At 46.0% G+C, this 17,025-nt stretch overlaps 1 protein-coding gene and 1 long non-coding RNA gene across 3 annotated transcripts in view; one reads left to right on the top strand and one right to left on the bottom strand.

Moving 5' to 3' along the window:
- Positions 1–17,025, bottom strand: part of LOC138300134 (uncharacterized) — a 350,814-nt gene that overhangs the window by 68,508 nt on the left and 265,281 nt on the right. The gene's annotated exons all lie outside the window — the stretch shown is intronic.
- Positions 10,254–17,025, top strand: part of LOC138300133 (von Willebrand factor A domain-containing protein 5A-like) — a 56,879-nt gene continuing 50,107 nt past the window's right edge. The window contains exon 1 of the mRNA XM_069239067.1: positions 10,254–10,403. The gene's annotated coding sequence lies outside the window, so the exon portion shown is untranslated. The remainder of the gene's footprint in view (positions 10,404–17,025) is intronic.

The following is a 17,025-nucleotide window of genomic DNA, read 5'->3' as shown; positions in this document are numbered from 1 at the left end:
TCTAAAAGGTTTTGAAAAGTTTGAAAAAGTTTTCTCCTTTCTTTAAAAATGTATAAACTATTTTTCTATCTACCCTAAACTCTTTCTTGCTACTATGTCTGTAGTAGAGACTACTCCCAAAGTTATCTAGGCAACTTATGGCAGTTTAAACTTTAAAAGTGTGAGGGGACTCTGCATAGAAAGAAGTTTAAGCATTGGTAAGAACCCTACCAAAGATCTTCCCCTTAGCCTTCTCCTAGAAAGTGACGAGAACCAGTCTGGCCCATCCCAGGATCAGGAGGTAGAGGAGGAGGGTACCCAGGTAGAATCAGGGAAGGGCCCTGAGGACCTGTCAGCTAACAGGCCATCTAGTGAAGCTGGTGGTGGGAGGGAGTCACACATCAGTAGGGCACCTTTCACTCCAAAGGGCCAGGTAACTAGAGTTCAGGCAGTTAGAGACAGGTCCACTTCTGCCACTTCCCACATCACCTCTGTGTCAGAACATTCCCAAGCCTCCCACCCTGAGGATAACACCGTAGACAGGGAACTCAGAAAGATGAGGTTGGAAGAGGCCAGACTGAAGCTGAGACAGCAGCAGTTGGCCTTTGACAGGGAGTCTCTAGATGTAGAGAGGGAGAGACAGAAGTTGGGGTTAGTTCCCCATGGTGGCAGCAGCAGTGTTCTTGATAGTCATCCTATAAGAGAAACAAATCCAAGAAACCTGCACAAAATTGTCCCCCCTTACAAGGAGGGGGATGACATAAGCAAGTGGTTTGCTGCACTTGAGAGGGCCTTATGGTACAGTTGGTCACTCAAAGGCAGTGGGTTGCTATCCTGTGGCTATCTTTCACTGGCAAGGGTAGGGATAGGTTCCTTAGTGTCAGAGAGAGTGATGCCAACAACTACAAAGTTTTGAAAGAGTCCACTCAAGACTGGACAGACTTTGTAGACTGTTCAGTGAAGGCCTTGGAGGGATGGTCACATGGCAGTAAGGTGACTGACTATGAAAGCCTATGTAATCTTATTTTGAGAGAGCATATTTTGAATATTTGTGTGTCTGACTTGTTGCATCAGTACTTGGTAGACTCAGATCGGACCTCTCCCCAAGAATTGGGAAAGAAGGCAGACAAATGGGTCAAAATTAAGAGTGAGAAGAAAAGCACATACAGGTGGTGACAAGGATGGCAAGAAGAAGGCTGGTAAGTCTTCTGACAAGGGTGGGGACAAAGATAAAAAGCATTCTGAGTCTTCATCAGGCCCTCAAAAATCCTCTGGGGGAGGTGGGTCCAAATCATCTTCTAACAATCAAAAGAAGCCATGGTGTTATTTATGTAAAAGTAAAGGCCTTTGGGCAAGTGATTCCACGCAACTTCCCCTAATAAATGGTGTTGAGTTTGCGGCCTATAGGGATACGGGTGCCAGTGTCACTATGGTGATTAAGAAACCGGTTCACCCGGATCAACATCTACTTGGTCAGCAGTACCAAGTGACTGCTGCTCATAACAACACTCATAGCCACCCCATGGCTGTTGTGAATCTCAACTGGGGGGCGGTTACTGGTCCAAAGAAAGTTGTGGTAGCCACTGATTTACCTGTAGACTGCTCACAAGGCAATGATTTGGAGACATCAGCTTGGGCTGAAGTGGAGTTGGAAGCTCATGCAGCAGTGATGGGCATTCCAGGGCATATCTTTGCTCTCACAAGGACTCAGGCCCAGAAGCAAAGAGGACAGGGAAGCTTGGATCCTGGAACAATGGACCAGGTGCTTGCAAAAGCTAGGAATAGAAAGGGTAAATCCTTGCCCACTATCCCTCCCTCTCCAGAAGATTTCCCTTTTGAGGAAAAGGAATCCTCTCCCTGTACAGAACCTACACCGGATGAGCTGGCAGCAGACACTGCTAAGCTTTTGGGTGCAGAGGGGCCTGCTAGGGAAGAGTTGAGTGTGGCACAGCAGACCTGTCCCACACTAGAGGGTTTAAGACAGCAAGCTGTCAAACAGCAGAATGGGGATATCACTGATAGCAATTAAGTCTATTGGGAAGATAACCTCCTCTACGCTGAGTCAAGGGACCCTAAACCTGGAGCTACCAGGAGATTAATCATCCCTTTGCAATATAGAGAGTTTCTTCTGACTTTGGCACATGATATTTCTTTGGCTGGGCATTTGGGCCAGAGTAAAACTTGGGACAGACTTGTTCCATTGTTTCACTGGCCTCATATGTCAGAGGACACCAAGGAGTTTTGTTGCTCCTGTGTGACCTGCCAAGCCAGTGGCAAGACTGGTGGCACACCTACGCCCCCCTTAATTCCACTCCCAGTGGTTGGGGTGCCCTATGAGAGGGTAGGGGTTGACATAGTTGGCCCCCTTGACCCTCCTACAGCTTCAGGCAATAGGTTTACCCTTGTGGTAGTGGACCATGCCACTAGGTATCCTGAAGCTATACCCTTAAGGACCACTACAGCTCTTGCAGTGGCAAAAGCCCACCTGGGAATCTTTTCCAGAGTGGGTTTCCCTAAGGAAGTGGTGTCAGACAGAGGTAGTAACTTCATGACTGCATACCTCAAAGCTATGTGGAAGGAGTGTGGTGTAACTTGCAAGTTCACTACTCCTTATCATCCACAGACAAATGGTCTGGTTGAGAGGTTTAATAAAACTCTCAAAGGTATGATCATGGGACTCCCTGAAAAACTCAGAAGGAGGTGGGATGTCCAGATACCATGCCTCCTTTTTGCTTATAGGGAGGTACCCCAAAAAGGAGTGGGCTTTAGCCCCTTTGAACTTCTCTTTGGGCACCCTATAAGAGGTCCCCTTGCTCTTGTGAAGGAGGGTTGGGAACAACCTTTAAAAGCTCCCAAGCAAGACTTTGTGGATTATGTACTGAGATCTAGGATGGCTGAGTGCATGATAAAGGCCAGTAAAAACCTCCAGGCTAGCCAAGAGCTCCAAAAGCAATGGAATGACCAGAAGGCTATCCTGACCCAGTACCACCCAGGACAGAAGGTGTGGGTATTGGAGCCTTCGGCCCCAAGTGCACTCCAGGACAAATGGAGTGGACCCCATCTCATTGTTGAAAAGAAAGGTGAGGTCACCTATTTGGTGGGCCTGGGCACTGCCAGGAGTCCCCTTAGGGTGCTCCATGTCAATCGCCTAAAACCTTATTATGACAGGGCTGACTTAACCCTACTCATGGCAACTGATGAGGGGCAGGAAGAAGAGAGTGACCCTCTCCCTGACCTCTTCTCCACCACTGAAGCTGATGGCTAAGTGAGGGGAGTTGTGCTTGCAGATTGCCTTACTGCTGAGCAAAAGGACTATTGCATAAATCTCCTAGACCAGTTCTCTGACCTCTTCTCACTGATCCCAGGTACAACTACCTGGTGTGAGCACACAATCGACACTGGAGACAGTTTACCTGTCAAAAGTAAGATTTATAGGCAGCCTGACCATGTCAGAGACTGCATAAAACAAGAGGTACAGAAAATGTTGGATCTGGGGGTGATTGAGCCTTCTGAAAGCCCATGGGCTAGCCCAGTGGTGCTTGTACTCAAACCTCGTAGTAAAGATGGTAAAAAGGAAATGAGGTTTTGTGTTAACTATAGAGGCCTCAATCAAGTAACCAAGACAGATGCTCACCCTATACCCAGGGCAGATGAGCTCATAGATACACTGGCTTCTGACAAGTATCTAAGCACTTTTGACTTAACTGCAGTGTATTGGCAGATTAAGTTGTCAGAAGATGCTAAACCTAAAACAGCATTTTCAACCATTGGAGGGCACTATCAGTTCACTGTTATGCCCTTTGGCTTGAAAAATGCACCTGCCACTTTTCAGAGGTTGGTGAATACAGTCCTGCAAGGATTGGAAGCCTTTAGTGCAGCATATCTAGATGATATAGCTGTCTTTAGCTCCACCTGGGATGATCACCTGGTCCACCTATGGAAAGGTTTTGAGGCCCTGCAAAAGGCAGGCCTCACTATCAAGGCTTTAAAGTGCCAGATAGGGCAGGGGAAAGTGGCTTATCTGGGACACAAGGTAGGTGGAGAACAGATTGCACCACTACAGGGGAAGATCCAAACCATTATAGAATGGGCTCCCCCTACAACTCAAACCCAAGTGAGAGCCTTTCTAGGCCTCACAGGTTACTATAGGCGGTTCATTAAGAACTATGGCTCCATTGCAGCCCCTCTTAATGACCTCACCAGCAAAAAGATGCCTAAAAAGGTATTGAGGACAGCTAGCTCTGCACCTGTCCTAAAAGCCCTTGTTACTCCAAGAAATCCATAGTCCAGATCGATGCTTCTGAAATAGGGGTAGGGGCAGTTCTATCACAGCTTAACGCTGAGGGCCAGGATCAACCTGTTGCTTTTATCAGCAGGAGGTTGACCTCTAGGGAAAAGCGTTGTTCTACCATAGAGAGGGAGGCCTTTGCTGTGGACTGGGCACTGAAAAAGTTGAGACCATACCTGTTTGGTACTCACTTTATTGTTCAGACAGACCACAAACCTCTATTATGGCATAAACAAATGAAAGGTAAAACCCTAAAGTGTTGAGGTGGTCCATCTCCCTACAGGGAATGGACTATACAGTGGAACATAGACCTGGGAGTACCCACTCCAATGCAGATGGACTCTCCAGATATTTCCACTTAGACAATGAAGACTCATCTGGGCAAGGTTAGCCTTATTGTCCCTCGTTTGGGGGGGCAGGGAGGGGTTTGTAGGAAAGTACCATCTTGCCTGGCATGTTACCCCCATTTTTACATGTATGTAAGTTTGTTTTTGCCTGTCTCACTGGGATCCTGCTAGCCAGGACCCCAGTGCTCATAGTTTGTGGCCTGAATCTGTGTACCTGTGTAGTGACTAACCGTCACTGAGGCTCTCCTAATCAGAACCTCAGTGCTTATGCTCTCTCTGCCTTTAAAATTGCCCCTATAGGCTAGTGACAATTGTCATCAATTCTAATTGGCACACTGGAACACCCTTATAATTCTCTAGTATATGGTACCTAGGTACCCAGGGTATTGGGGTTCCAGGAGATCCCTATGGGCTGCAGCATTTGTTTTGCCACCCATAGGGAGCTCAGACAAATCTTACACAGGACTACCACTGCAGCCTGAGTGAAATAACGCACACACTATTTCACAGCCATTTTACACTGCACTTAAGTAACTTATAAGTCACCTATATGTCTAACCTTCTCTTAGTGAAGGTTAGGTGCAAAGTTACTAAGTGTGAGGGCACCCTGGCATTAGCCAAGGTGCCCCCACATAGTTCAGGGCAATTTCCCCAGACTTTGTGAGTGTGTGGACACCAATGCACATGTGCACTACATATAGGTCAATACCTATATGTAGCTTCACAATGGTAACTCTGAATATGGCCATGTACCATGTCTAAGACCATGGAATTGTCCCCCCCATGCCAAATCTGGAATTGGGGTGCCAATCCCATGCATCCCGGGGGCTCCACTATGGACGCCGGCTACTGCAATACCAGCTCTCTGGGGTTCTCTCTGCAGCTACCGCTGCTGCCACTACACAGACAGGGTTCTGCCCTCCTGGGATCTGGCAGCCCAGTACCAGGAAGGCAGAACCAAGGATTTCCTCTAAGAGAGGGTGTTACACCCTCTCCCTTTGGAAATAGGTGTTAAGGGCTGGGGAGGAGTAGCCTCTCCCAGCCTCTGGAAATGCTTTGAAGGGCACAGATGGTGCCCTCCTTGCATAAGCCAGTCTACACCGGTTCAGGAAACCCCCAGTCCCTGCTCTGGCGTGAAACTGGACAAAGGAAAGGGGAGGGACCACTCCCCCGTCCATCACCACCCCAGGGGTGGTGCCCAGAGCTCCTCCAGTGTGTCCCAGACCTCTGCCATCTTGAATCCAGAGGTATGAGGGCACAATGGAGGCCTCTGAGTGGCCAGTGCCAGAAGGTGACATCAGAGACCCCTCCTGATAGGTGCTTACCTCACTAGGTGGCCAATCCTCCTCTGAGGTCTATTTAGGGTCTCTCCTGTGGGCTTTTCCTGAGATAACGACTAGCAAGAATTCACCAGAGTTCCTCTGCACCTCTCTCTTCGACTTCTGCCAAGGATCGACCGCTGACTGCTCCAGGACGCATGCAAAACTGCAACAAAGTAGCAAGAAGACTACCAGTGACATTGTAGCGCCTAATCCTGCCGGCTTCCTCAACTGTTTCCTGGTGGTGCATGCTTTGGGGGCTGCCTGCCTTCATCCTGCACTGGAAGCCACGAAGAAATCTCCCAGGGGTTGACGGAATCTTCCCCCTGCTCCAGCAGGCACCAAACTTCAGCATCACTGGTACTCTGGGACCTCTCTCATCCTGACGAGCGTGGCCCCTGGAACACAGGTTGTGGACCCAAGTGACCCAGACTGTCCAGTGGTCCAACTGTCCAAATTTGGAGGAGTTAAGTCCTTGCAACTTCTCTCCAGACAGTAATTCTGTGCGCTTTGTGAACTGCAGCTGCTAGGAATTCTCTGCACTTTTGCAAGGAATCCTTTGTGCACAGCCTAGCCCAGGTCCCCAGCACTCCATCCTGCATTGCTCAATTCGCCGAGTTGAACTCCGGCTTCGTGGGACCCTCTTTTGTAGTGTTGAGACGACCGTTGTGCTCAGTCTTCTTGAACCCATGTTCAAGCACTTCTGCACTTGCTCCCTTCTTGTGCATGGGCTCTCTGTGTTGCTGAGGGCCCCCTCTGTCTCCTCTCCCAAGTGGCGACATCCTGGTCCTTCCTGGTCCCGAGCAGCACTCTTTTTCTTCAACCGCAACCTTTGCAGCTAGCAAGGCTTGTTTGCAGTCTTTTTCAAAAGAAACAACTCTGCATCCTCCAGCACTCTGTGAAACATCTTCTGTACAAAGGAGAAGTTCCTATCACCTTTCGTTGTTGCAGAATCTTCAGCTTCTTCCATCCGGAGGCAGCCATTTTGCACCTTCATCCGGGGTTTAGTGGGCTCCTGCCCCCCCTGGACACTTTCATGACTCTTGGACTTGGTCCCCTTCCTTTGCAGGTCCTCAGGTCCAGGAATCTGTCTTCAGCGCTTTGCAGTCTGTTGTGGTCTTTGCAGAATCCCCTATCACGAGTTAAGTGTGTTTCTGTGGAAGTAGTTGCACTTTACTCCTACTTTTCAGGGTCTTGGGGTGGGATATCCAAGACCCTCTACACACTACACTAGCCTAAGGGTCCATTCATGGTTTGCATTCCACTTTCATAGTATATGGTTTGTGTTGCCCCTAGGCCCATTGCATCCTATTGTATTCTACAGTGTTTGCACTGCTTTCTGACTGTTTTACTTACCTGATTTTGGTTTGTGTGTATATTTTGTGATTTTACTTACCTCCTAAGGGAGTATATCCTCTGAGATATTTTTGGCACATTGTCACTAAAATAAAGTACCTTTAGTTTTGGTAACTCTGAGTATTGTGTTTCTTATGATATATTACCTATATGATATAAGTGGTATAGTAGGAGCTTTGCATGTCTCCTAGTTCAGCCTAAGCTACTCTGCTATAGCTACCCCTATCAGCCTAAGCTGCTAGAACACTACTAATCTACTAATAAGGGATAACTGGACCTGGCACATGGTGTAAGTACCATCAGGTACCCACTATAAGCCAGGTCAGCCTCCTACATGCCCCGTCATGAACATTCACTCACACCTGAATCCCACCCAGTCTCCTAGAGGTGACTAATTTCAGATATAAGTCATATGTTAAATGAAAAAAACACAGAAACACAGAGAAAAAAACAAATTCTCAGGCACAGCAAGATGAAGATTAAATGAAATGTAATCAGGGTCTGAATCGCTATAATGGATTACCTCAAGGCTTGGTACAGTCGTTGCTGGGAAATAAAGCATTTTTTTGCCTGCAAAGGACATGAATTTAGGACTCAATAAGGACCGATTTCAAAGAGCATTTAAATATTGCCATATCTAAGGCCTGCGAAAACTTAGCCCACTTAAAGCCCTGCTGGCGGCACACAGAAGTGGAATGAGTGAAAGGAAGAGGCCCAATCAGGTCCATGCCATCTGCTGTACTTGTGTGTCATATACAAAGCTTCATAGATCCCGGACCAGTCTTAGAGATGGACAAGCCATTGAAAGCTCAAGCCTGCTGCCTGGCTCTGGATCGGCTTGAAGTCTTCTTGGCCAAAAACAAGCTGAGCTTTCATGAGGCTTCTACCTGCTGCTACACTCCATCTTAAGAAGCCAAGAATTATTCACAAAACAGTGACCTGTGATGTCAAAGAGACAAGAAATAGAGATAATCATCTAGCGGCTGAATTGCACAACATGAAACCAGAAAATCTGGGATAAATGTAGCTGCCCCTGCTTGAACAAATTGTGTGATCCTAGGCAAATATTTTATTTCACTGAGCCTCCTTAACTTTCACACACAAGAGCACCTTCAAATGAGTTCAGAAAATACACTGTACAAAAACCTCTTGTGTTCGATTAAAAACCATAATTTTGCTCCATCTATCATAAGGATGTAGGCAACATATAGGGTACACATGGCAACTGACTTGCCTCTGAATAAAGTTGTGGTATTGTCGTCAGGGTGCGAAGAGGTATGAATATTTCTAACTCATGTTTCAAAACGTTTACCTCTCAATACCTCTCAATGCAGTGATAGGCCTGGGCGGAGTTCACAGAGTTCCACTCCATGGAATTCCGCAGAGTTGATAAAAAACTCAGTGGAATTCCAGGCAGGCGGAGTTCCTGGAGCTGCAGAGTGGCAGTGTGGCACCCTCTCCTGAATGCATCCAATCTCAGAAGCGCTAAGCAAGGTCGGGCCTGTTAAGCTAGGCCTGCGCTTCCGAGATCGGGTGCGTTCAGGAGAAGGCAGTAGACAGTGAAAGTTGCCATTTCAGGCCTCTTGTGCACTGGCCTGCCCCCTGTGCAGTCAGGTCGGTGCACAAAAGGCCTAAAATTGCAGCTTTCTTTGGCTGCCTACAGCCCTGGCTTGGACTCAGGCCAGGGCCATAGGTAGTAAAAGCTTCTGTTATAGGCCTCTTGTGCACCGGTCTGCCTCATATGCACTGCACACGGGGCAGGGCAGTGCACAAGCGGCCTGGGCAGGCCGGTGCACAAAAGGCCTGAAATTGCATCTTTCGCTGCTTACGACCATGGCCTAGCCGTAGGCAGCGAAAGCTGCTATTTCAGGGCTCTTGTGTACAAGTGTGGAAAAAAAAAAAAATGAGGACTCACCTGGGTCCTTGTTGCCAGCGGCTTGGCAGTCTGCCTCACTCTGCTCCCGTGCCTGGCCCGGGCTGCTAGAGGACTGGATCGGAGCTGGTGCAGGCAGCTGCTTCATGCTGCTGCGCCAATGTTGTTTGGGCTGAGTGCGTGCACTGCAGTCCAGTTATGGGCTATACAGCACATGGGCAGGCTGTCTGCGCTTGCGCTGTGTGGCCCATAGCTGGGCTGCAGTGTGCACGCGGAAAGCTCTGCTCTGCTGGCGGGGCTAGTAGGGTATTTGGGCGAACTCTGCGCTCCAAACGGAGCACCAAAAAGCCATCAGTTCCGCCAGCGGAGTGGAGCTCGCGGCCCACGCCTGATTTTAATCTGAATTAATAAAGTGAACTGGTTCTGCATGTTAAAGAAATAAGCTACTTTAATTTTGAAGTGACTTCATATTTTTATGTTTGTTGCATGATTTACATATCAAATACTTTAATGGTAGCTTGTGCATGGGCTCTTGAAAGTAAGCCAGACCAGTCTTGTCTCACTTCTGGCTCACCTTTCCCTGTTAATTTGTTGGCTCACCCACCACTTCCCAATTTGCAGCAAGTGTTGTTGCAGAAGATTGGTCGACTGCAGTGCCACAAAGAAATTATTAGAGGGTGTCCAGTCCATGCACTCATTTGATTCTACGTACCTGCACTTACACCTATTTAAAACATAATTTTTTGATCGATTTTACCATTGTCAAGACCTCTAAATAGGTAAAATGTGTAACCTGTAATCTTTTTTGGCCACCTTTTTTGAGTGAATGCACATTTAGCTGAGCGTGCACGTTTGTGCATGTAATTCCATGTGCATCGGCATGTTTGTATCTTTCACGTAACGTCATTCTTAGTGTGCGTGCGACGCCTGTCTGGCCAGACGTCCTTTTAAGATCTAAAGAATCTGCCTTGCTTACCACACCACCCCTCCCTTACGCCTTTCACCGCGCTGCAGTGAAAAGAACAATTACTAGAAACCCTACACGTATCCCAGGGTGCTTTGGGGCTGGGTCAATATCGCCACCAATCAGATGGAGCCCAGCCCAAGCCCCGTTTTACAGCTGAAAACCTACAAAAGGCACTGACAAACAGGAAGCAATTCTTCAAAGCAGCCGAACATTACAGCCTCGCCGTGGGAGCAAGTTTCACTACAGTGCCAATCTTTCTTCAGTGAAGTGTCTGGTAAGGGAGGATGGGGTGTCTTTCTTTGATTCTATAATGTATTTATAGTTTGAGTCTGTGTCTCTGGAATAAGGTGGGCGAGCAAACAAATTAACAGGAAGATCCGAGCAAGACCAGAGCAGAGTCGGCTCCTGCTCCAAAAGAGGTTGTGCACGAGCCCAGCCCATGAAAATATTTGACATGTTTACCATGCAAAAAAAATATATATATAAAAGCCTCATCAGCATTCAAAACATATTTAACACCCTTTTTCATCAGATTACAACTCCTCTTTGAGAGGTAGTTATTAAAAATAGTTATTAAAAGTGATAGTTTTTAAACATGAACTTAGAAAATTCCTTTCCCCTCCCCTGCACTGGCGACGTTGCCCTTAGTTAACTAAGAAGGAAGTCAGTTGTCTTGTATACCGGTTCCTAATGTATGTGGTGCAGAATTGTGGGCTAGCAAATAAATATTAGAAAGTTTTTTGTGAAGTACCTATCCTGAAAGGAAATATTTAAAAGTGCTCTCAGATGTGATCATGAAAAAAAATCAGGCTTTGGTGAAATAAATTATTTGCCTGGGATCACAGAATGTGTTCTAACGGGAAAGCCAGGATTACTCCCAGATTTTCTAATGTCACACTGTGCACATCAGCACTAGATGAGCATCTCTTCCAACATCTAAAGTTAACGCTGTGTCATTTAATTTTGGTGTATGAGATCAGAGCGTAGGTGTAGAGCGGAACTCACATTTTGTTTTGCAGTTTTACACAGCAGCACACCTTGCTCAAGAACATAAGAGTGTTTCACACCAGATGCAAACTACTTATATTTTTTTTAAACCACAGAGATTTGTCAAAAGTCACAGAGCTGAGACCCCGGTTCGCACCAGTTCATCATGTTGCTTGGGTGGCAGCTGTAGCCACTAGGTCACATCACTTTATGTGAAAACGCGGCTCGCTTTTGTCTTGAGTTTCCAAGAGAACCTCAAGCTGAGCCAAGCAAATAGTTCGAACTTTCTGTGGCTCGCCCATCTCTAGCTAAAACATCCACAATTTTCTGTTTATAGTGTACATCAGCAACAGTGAAGTGTATGTGACCAATGAGCCAGATTTAAATCAGTACCCAGCTATACCAAGCTGGTAATCCCGAATAAGGGTGAAACCTGTTTTTGGTTACTCGTATTCCCATTAGGGAGGACCTGGCCTGGCATTCTGAGCTGAATTGTTCCTATTGGAGCAGAGTCAAGGCTGGTTTGCATATGGCTGTGTCCAAACTGAGGTAGCTTGGTGTGCAAAATAACAATGGACCGGGATACAGTTGGATTAATTACCAATGGCTGAGATTTAGTCAAGCATTCTATCTATCCCTTCTTTGTATACTTAAGTGTGATGCCCTATATGGGACTGGCATACCAAGACTTGGGACCAAGCCATATCCGTCTGACGAACCCTAATAAGGGCAAAACCAGTCCTGAATTTCATGTGTTCTGGTTCAGGGAGGACCTGGTAAGGGAGGATGGAGCAGGGCCAAGCCTGATTTGTAAAAGGCTGGATCCAAACTGAGGGGGCATGGTATGCAAAATAATGATAGACTGAGATGCAGCCCGAGTAATTACCAGTGGGTGTGATTTATTCTGGCATTCCAACCATCACTTCTTTTAATATTTGATAATATACTGAAGCTTGAGTAAAGTCTTGAATTTTGCAGTGCAAGTATGGACAGTCACTTACATAGCTTACATTTTGCTCACCTCACCCTCATTTGGCTGGTATCTGCCATTTTTAAAGAATATAAACTCTCCTGAAAACCAACAAGCCACCACTGTTGACAGTTATGTGGATATATGGTATATTTCTGTTTGCAGTGTGCCCGTGTGGGGCATATTGTTTTGTGTCTAAAATAAAAATATCAAAACGAGATGTCCCAAAATGCAACAGGAAAATAAATGACTGGATTAACTACCTGGTGTGGGACAAATGAACAAGTCCAGTTAATATGCCATTTAAAATCCCGGCCAAATATTTTCTTGGTGTATTGGGCACTTTTATTTATTTGGCTTTGGAAAAATGAGGCATGCTACAAGCAAAGTGAAATGCTACAGAGCGCAACTAGACCCGAACCTTGAGGGAGGCTAACATGTCAACAAATGGAGTTGGTGCTAACACGTCAAGCAATGGGGCAATGTTATCCCTAGAGTAAATGCAAGAAACTAGAGTGACAAATTGTGCATGTTAAACATACTGATCAAACCTGATATAAATAAAGTAACTGTTTTAGTACCTTCCATAATGTATATACCCTACTGACAGAGCTCTTTAAAAAGGGGAATGAGTGATTTGACATAAAAAAAGCTTCTTCTACAGACTACATTATAAAGCTCTTTAGGACCGGTTTTGAACAAAGCTATTTCAAGACGATGACTGTTTTTCTAATTGCTTCTGTGAAATGTCAGTGAGCTCATGAAATATTTTTAATTCCATCTTTAGAAAGAAGCTCCTATCTGACTGTTCACCAAAGGTACGATTTCAGTCTGCTCATCAGATACTGTAACATATACTTGTTTAAGGCCGCACACCGGTACAGACTTGGCCGCACACAGGTGCAGACTTCAGAATATTTCACCGTGGAGTAACAACCCATAAGTACTGTGCAATTGTGACTTGAGCCTCAGGGAATGGAGAATTACTTGTAGACCTGGATTTTACCAGGCAGGATTCCACGTAGTATTCCCTTTCCTTAGGGTGGTAACACACAGTTACCACTTGCTCTGAACGGGTGGTAAAAGTGCGCAGGGCTGTTGTAAGGCAAGGGTGAGAGTCGGGGTTAGGAAGGTGAAGGAAGAGTGCATGTAATGCATCCCCAAACCTGGTCTGAGGTTCTGGCAGGGGTTTATGGAAGTGGTCTGGGCTACAATCTAGCATTTGTCCACGGTGATTTCACCTGCTGTATTTTTCCTGTTGGTAAATCCAACTCGTTATTCCCACCCCAAGAAAATTTGGGTGAAGGATCACATGACCTTTTATATTTGTATTTGATGGAATTTCACTCAGAGATTACCTATGCAAAGTTCCCAGTCTTGGTCGATGTCTTTAATGGGCACCTTGCATGTCGGCTGATTAGGCAGAGAGATCACAGCACCATGAGGCACAAGAAGGAATGAAAAAAGCAAACAAAGCGCCCTGTACCTTTAAATGACTTTTAGATGACCTCAATGATTGAAGTGGTAGGGATTTGTTAGAAATGATGCTCCCAACCTTTTTTAATTATACAATAACAGTTTCCATACATTTTGTTAAAAGCAACCGACATAAAATAGATAATGACGACCTTCAGGTACCTCTGCCTGAATGATAAGGGAGGGCGTCTTCTGTTTTTAGCAATTGGCAAGCGACTGAAAACTCAAGCCAGGCTTGAGACAGATGTATTTCTCTTCCTCAGTTTGAGGTGGTCTTGGACCCTTATGCCTAAAGCTTTCATGTGGCTTCAGTTTGCCACCCATGCTGACCTTTGATGTAAAAAAGAGATACCCATCTAGTGGTTGAATTGCACAGTGTCAAATCAGAAAACCAGCACTCAATTCTAGTTTCCCAGCTTGATCATACTGTGTGATGCTAAGCAAATATTTTATTTCAGCACGCATCCTTTTTATTCATTATCATATGTGAAACCACCTTCAAATACCTGGTTTAGGGCGTGCGCTGTACAAAAAACTCTTGTATTTGATTTAATTGCCTGTAATGTTGTTTCAATGCATAATAAGAATCTAGGCCACATATAGGGTACACATGAAAACTGACTTGCCTCTCAGTTCACTAGTGGCATTGTTGTGATGGCAGGGGTGTGGAGAGCGTGAACATTTCTAAATTCATATAAACAAACTATCACTTTTAGTAAGTTTGTCTCAATGCAGTGATAAAGACTGATGTACTAAGGTGACACTCCTCAGCATGTTAAAGAAGTACATTATATATGTCTCTTGATTTGCATACCAACTATTTTCACAGCTCAGTTTGTGCTTGCCATTTTAGGCTTCACAGTGACAAAGATGTATTCTTTTTGAGAGGTAGTGGAATGGTGTTATCAGCTGAGTTCTAAAATGCTTCCTTCTAAGAGAAATATATTATAAAAAAGTTTGCACTAGGAACAGCTTAGATGCTTATTGGTAAAAAAAAATATTTTTAATGCAATTGTTTTATCTTAAACACTGGGGGCCTGATTCTAACTTTGGAGGACGGTGTTAAACCGTCCCAAAAGTGGCGGATATACCACCTACCGTATTACGAGTCCATTATATCCTATGGAACTCGTAATACGGTAGGTGGTATATCCGCCACTTTTGGGACGGTTTAACACTGTCCTCCAAAGTTAGAATCAGGCCCTAAGTCACTGATTCTGAGGTTGTTGGAAGCTAGGGGCTTTTTTTATTGGAATCCAAGGGCGTTTTAATTTAGCACAGTACCCTTTGGGTATTTTCTTTATTGTGTGTGATGAATAGCACCTATAATGAGTTTTTGGAAATAAGATCCATATCATGTTGCTTATCACATGCAAATCTGCATGGCACAGTAAATACAGTACACTTAGGCCCTCATTCTGACCCTGGCGGATACAATCCGCCAGGGCCAAGGGGCGCGGGAGCACCGCCGACAGGCCGGCGGTGCCCCTAAGGGCATTCTGACCGTGGCGCTAACGCCGCGGTCAGACAGGGAAAACTGGCGGTCTCCCGCCAGTTTCCCGCTGCCCTGGGGAATCCTCCATGGCGGCGCAGCATGCTGCGCCGCCATGGGGATTCCGACCCCCTTCCCGCCGGCCTGGCTCTGGCGGTTCTTACCGCCAGAACCTGGCCGGCGGGAACGGGCGTCTTGGGGCCCCTGGGGGCCCCTGCAGTGCCCATGCCCATGGCATGGGCACTGCAGGGGCCCCCTAACAGGGCCCAACTAGGCTTTTCAGTGTCTGCGATGCAGACACTGAAAAGCGCGACGGGTGCTGCTGAACCCGTCGCACGCCTTCCACTCCGCCGGCTCGATTCCGAGCCGGCTTCCTTGTGGAAGGCGCTTTCCCGCTGGGCCGGCGGGCGATCTGAATCAGATCGCCCGCCGGCCCAGCGGGAAAGTCAGAATACCCCTCGCGGTCTATTGACCGTGGGGCGGTATTCAGGCGGCTTCCGACGGGCGGGCGGCAACCGCCGTCCGCCTAGGTCGGAATGACCACCTTAATTTCTGGTATGTTTGACCTGCTGAAATATAGCAAAGGGTGAGATACTTAATGCTCCTAGTAATTACTGGATGCAGTAAATACCACCCAACTCGGAATTCCAATCCTTGCTTAAACAGAAGTTTACCCAGCAGTTGTAAAATTACAACCAATTCATAATTAGTTCCTATATTTTTCTGCACATTTTGTGGCAGCCTATCTTATACTGGTTATAGCACAGTTTTAAAATAATGACTTGCATATTAGTAGTGCTTTCAGTCTCAGGGTGGGACCTTGTAGCATTGTAACTCACACCACTATTCCCTATTGCACAATCCAGGATTTGGTTCTGTGACTTTCTGGTTACATATGCTGACATCTGCAGTCATCACATTAAACAACTGAGTTATCAAAACAATAGACTGCATTTCCCCCCAATTACTTCAACTTGCATTTATTTTTCATTCGAAGTGTGCATGTTATATTTTATATGTATTTACCTGAAGGTGAAAGGCCAAGAAAATATTTGTAGAATATTTTATTCTTTTGTAGCCACATCTCTGGGGCCGACCCTACCTATTGCTCTTTTTTATGCATTTCAGTTTCTAGATGGCCTCTGAAATCCTTTGCGCAACGTAATTATCAAGGCCCCATCTCCAGCGCAGCCCAGCACAGATCAGCTAAAAAACTGTTTGTGTCTTGGAAGCTTCAGCAGGCTGGGCTAAGCCACATGACAGGAAATGGGTGGCTACAGCCCTTTTAGCCCAATGGGCATTGAACACCTGCATCCTGATATTGTATACAGCTATAATATGATTATCTAATTTTGTTCCATGCCAGATGTGACCTGTTTTGCACTTGTGTCCTTATGTTTATTTTTACGTGTATTGTTAGCACTGCAGAACTAGAAGTATCAGACTTACCAATTTAAAAGAAATTCACCACGTGAGAGAAGGGTCTAGGGCTTCGTGCCAAGAACTGCTTGGGAAGCACTTTTGCCTCCTCCCCTCACCACCTATCCCAACCCAAAAACTCAACTCAACCCCAAAAAAGGAAGCTTGCCAGGGCTTCCACTGGTGTCCTGTGGTGTTTACAAAACCTGTAATGGAAATTAACTGTTCAGAGCTTCCAAAGATGAACTGAAAACCCACTCAGTGCCAAGGTTTCCAGTTCGCCTTTCATTCAACCTTTTGATATTGTCTCTTCACATAGGTGACCTTGTGAAGGAAGTCAATATTGTGCGACACACACCTACACCATGTGAGTTGGTCGGTCTGAAGTACTACAATGACAATTTTGAAAACAGAAATTGGATGATCAATTTTCACACCATTCTGGATAACTAAAGTTGGCTATTTAACAATCGGTGGAGATTTCAAGCCAGATCCTTTTGTTTATCTAATGTGACATAAACTCCTAGGTAGATAAATCCTTCTCGGTCTATG

The sequence above is a fragment of the Pleurodeles waltl genome, chromosome 6 (genome assembly GCF_031143425.1).
Source record: "Pleurodeles waltl isolate 20211129_DDA chromosome 6, aPleWal1.hap1.20221129, whole genome shotgun sequence".
NCBI classification, from domain to species: Eukaryota; Metazoa; Chordata; class Amphibia; order Caudata; family Salamandridae; genus Pleurodeles; species Pleurodeles waltl.
The sequence above is the reverse complement of the archived record's forward strand: the minus strand, read 5'-3'. Positions and strand labels throughout refer to the sequence as shown.